The sequence below is a fragment of the Diadema antillarum genome, unplaced genomic scaffold, assembly GCF_040938485.1.
Source record: "Diadema antillarum isolate AM-2024a unplaced genomic scaffold, OU_Dant_1.0 seq00000921_RagTag, whole genome shotgun sequence".
Classification (NCBI taxonomy): Eukaryota; Metazoa; Echinodermata; class Echinoidea; order Diadematoida; family Diadematidae; genus Diadema; species Diadema antillarum.
The window spans coordinates 127629-132023 of NW_027271773.1; positions in this window are offsets into that span (position 1 = coordinate 127629).

Below are 4395 nucleotides of genomic sequence, written 5' to 3' on the forward strand. Positions count from 1 at the left end.
CAATATGTGATTTCCAAGAAAACTTATCTACAATAAAACTCAGGAATTTGATTTATAATAGGCCTTTTCTTTGTAAATAAGGATCGTCTAAAACAGTATCTGTGCTTAAACTATCAACTGAATTACTAAAAATCATATATTTTGGTGGTATTTTTTTTTAGCATTCAACGATAGCTTATTAGCTCTGACCAAGTTTGGGGTTTTTTTTTCAAGTCAGAATTGATTTTGTGAACAAGAAAATCAATGACATTATGGGCAATAAATACATTGGTGTCATCTGCGAAATGAATAAAGGAGAGGTCGTCAGATACGTGACAAAAATCATTAATATAAATAATGAACAATAACAGCCCTAAGAGACTTACCTGTAGAAGGCCACATCTTTCAAGCGCTCGCTCGCTCGCTCGAAAAATTAGTAATTTTATCGACTCAAAGCATGGCCCAAATGTTGAAAACGAAAAAAAAGAAAGAAGTCGTCACATTTTTGAAGTGCCATTTTCAGCCGAAAATCGGCTGACAAGCCCAAACAAACGAACAAACAACACAAACAAAAAAGTATTCCTATTTTTGTGCTGTCACTTCCCTCTCACCTTATATTTTATGCAAAAAGGGGGCATACAGTTACTCCCTTTATCTTCTGCAAAAAAAAAAAAAAAAAAGTTGGGGACCCCCGGCCCTTTCTCCCACCCCTCCCGTCGCGCCGGCTGCGTGTGATGACTATAGCCGTTCAACCGCACCCCCACGTACTCGTCGGTACAGATTTACGCCGATGCTTTAAAGGGGACCTCCGGATGATTTTCAGACTTTTACATTTGAACAACTATAAATTAGTCAAACTGAGTACAGAGTTTCAGAATTTATAGTGATTGGGATAAGTAATGAGAATGTTTTCAAAATTTATAATGAATTGCAATGAACAAGGATGATGACATGACAGCCTCACCATAAGAATGCATGAGTTCGGGCTCAAGGAAGCAGAACAAAAGAAAAGGGTATGCATGGATTTTTCACAGGTGAACATGTTGAGCAAGCGGTATTGTAATGGAATTACACTGCTACATTTCTGAAATATATGAGGCTCTGATGTCATCATCACTGTTCAGTGTAATTTGTTTAAGATTTTCAATTTATTGGTTTCTCTGCTCAAGGACCACAATAAATTCCACGGATCTATACATGGAGCTGTTGATTTATGTACTACATGATATGAAATTATGAAAATCGACCGGAATGCCCCTTTAAATGCCCTTGAAAAGATACTTAATACATGTTAACACACAAAATAGGATTTTTTTTTAATTGACTTTTCAAAAGCCTTTGACACGATTAATCGCGCAATGTGTCTTACCAAATTTCTCATTATATTCGCGAAAAAACAAACCTTGCAGTGGTTCACGAGCTACTTGACTAACAGATCCCAACACGTATAGGGCCTACACGGCAGTGGTTTTGACTCCCAAATGAAAACAACCGAATGTGGTGTCTCACAGGAAGCTTGCTGGGCCCATTATCATTCATAACTTACATTAATGATTACCATAGGTCCTCGGCCAAACTTTCATTTATGTTATTTGCAGATGACTCTAATTCTTTTATTCTCAGCCCGACGTCAGTATTTTGACAAGAACAATGAAAAATGAATCTAAGAATGCACCACAATGGATTTACGCAAATACATTATCAGTAAATATTACAAAGAAGAGATTTTTTTTTTGTAAGTAACTCATCAGATATCCTCCAGGGAACAATGTATTTGTATGACAGTACTTCCCTAGAAGTAGTGTCTTCCATTCAAGTTTTAGGTGTTTGTGTTGATTATAAGCTTTCATGAAAATGTCATATTGATAGAATTTGCAAGATTATTTCACGCAATAAAGGTGTAATGAATAGGCTAAAATATTGATTTCCTTTATCTGCACAAATTATTATCTTTTCTATTTTATTTCAACACGGTAATAAAAAGGAACTTGTTCAGCCATCGTCTGCCATTCTGCAAGTCTGTGCATGTATATATCATAACAGAAAAACAAAATATACATCCAGTAGATTCAGTGTATAATAATGATTAAAAAAGAAAGAGAAAGAGAGAAATCACAAAGAGAGAAAAAATATATATCTAGACATAACTGCTAGATATAACAGCACATGAAGAAAATACAGACATTGACAAGAGATTGACATGAAACAAACGTCAATAATACTCATCGCTTAACATAATATCAAACTTTATAATTATACTGATATGGTATAATTGATATGATATCATGATGTAGTAAATATTGACCTACAACTGCTGTTGTTTTAAATGAAACCTGAAATGATCAAAATTCATAATCTTGATATTATCTGGAAGATCATTCCACACTTTACATCCCCTTTGTTGTAAACTCAAACTCAAACTTCAACATATTGCACCTAAAAATAATGATTTGTAAATTTAAATGAAAACAAATCACAAAGACTTTGGGGATAAGCCCCGTGAGCAATTTTATGCATGGCATGTAACATTCTGTGTCTCTGTCTTATTTCAACATTGAATTGATCATGCTATTGTGTTGGTGTTGGATACCTCTGATTGACTTTCAGAACGGTATGGAGTGCCCGATTTTGTAATCTTTGAAATTTATGAATTAACATTTTACTGCCTTACTTCCTTGGATATTTTTCCAATATGCTGATCCAAATTTAGGTGTTCATCAATAACAACGCCAAGATATGTAATATGGGGTGCACGTCACGAAACCGACACCCATGAGTCATACAGCCCACGAGTCATACAGCTCAGGAGTCACACAGCCCATGATATGAGTTCGGCTCTATAAGCTAACAAGACTCACGAGAACGACACATGAAGCCCCGTGTTGTATCTGTCGAACTCGAGGGCTGTGTTTTCCTATAGCATGTCGAACTCACGCGCTTTGCAAACTCATGTGCTGTATGACTCATGAACCTGTTTTCAATGTCGAACTCGTTGGCTGTATGATTCGTGGGTGTCGGTGTTGTGGGATGACCCTGTAATATGTATTACTCGTTTAATTTTACATGATTCAATATGCACATAAAATATTTCACTTTTTTTTTGTACCGAGTAATGAATACTAACATTTATTTACATTAAGTACAAGTTTATTCTCTTTAAGCAAGTGATTTACTGCTTTCAAATCCCTGTTGAGAGTATCTACCGCAGATTCAGCATTCTTATGTGCAATGAAGTGTCATCAGCATACAGAGACATGTCGCACTAGTTCATTAAGGCATACCGCTAGATTGTTGGCGTATATATACTGTATAACAAATAAAAGCCGACCAAAGGTGCTCCCTTGTGGAACGCCATTACACTCAATAACTCTCGTTGGTGATTGTACACCATCTACAACAGCATACTGAACGCGACTACACAATAGTGCTCTACCCACTTCAGTGCATTACCGGTGACACCCATAGTCGTTTCATTGGTGGACAACAATACCTCATACTATGGTCAACAGTGTCGAAAGCCTTTTTTTTTTTCAGTTCCAGTGTTACTACCCCAACTAGACAACGGCGTAAATCCGTACTGAGGAGTGGGGGGGGGGGGGGGGGGATGATTGGATAGTCACCATCATCACGATTAAAGCCCATAAGCGGACCGGCGCAGCCTTGGTAGGGGGGGGGGGGGGGGGGGGGGGGGGGCTTGATGAAGCTTGGTGCCCCCCCCCCCCCACACACACACACACTTTTCTTTTCTTTTCTTCTTTTTTTTTTTTAGTCAGCTGACTTTCGGCGGAAAATCAGACCTTAAAGTACGAAGACTTTTTTTTGGGGGGGGGGGGGATATACCTGTGCGAGGGAGCGGTGCATGTTTTTGCGCGTTTTGTCGACTTGAAACAGTCCCACTTGTTTAAAACATTTTACAGTCCGAAAACTGCCGTTTGTAGCTATGTCTTTTCGCTTTGGAATTTAAGGTGCAGGGGGGGGGGGGGAGGCGCACCAGGCGCAACTGACAGCAGCATTAGGAGAATGGCATAACAATTAGATGCGAGCGAGCTTGAAAACTTTGACATGTTACAGTCTAAAAACTGCCGTTTGTAGCTACAAGCATGTGTATTTTTCGCTTGGGAAATTAAGGGGGTGGGGGGGCGCACCGGGCGCAACTGCTGACAATTACTGGCAGCAACATGAGGAGAATGGCATTACGATTAGATGCGAGCGAGCGAAGCGAGCGAGCTTGTAAATTTTGACATTTTACAGTCCCCAAACTGCCGTTTGTAGCTATATTTTCTCGCCTTGGATATTAAGGGGGCGCACCGGGCGCAACTGCTGACAATCTAGCAGCAACAAGAGGAGAATAGCATAACAATTAGATGCCAGCGAGCGAAGCGAGCGAGCTTGAAAATTTTGACATTTTACAGTCCA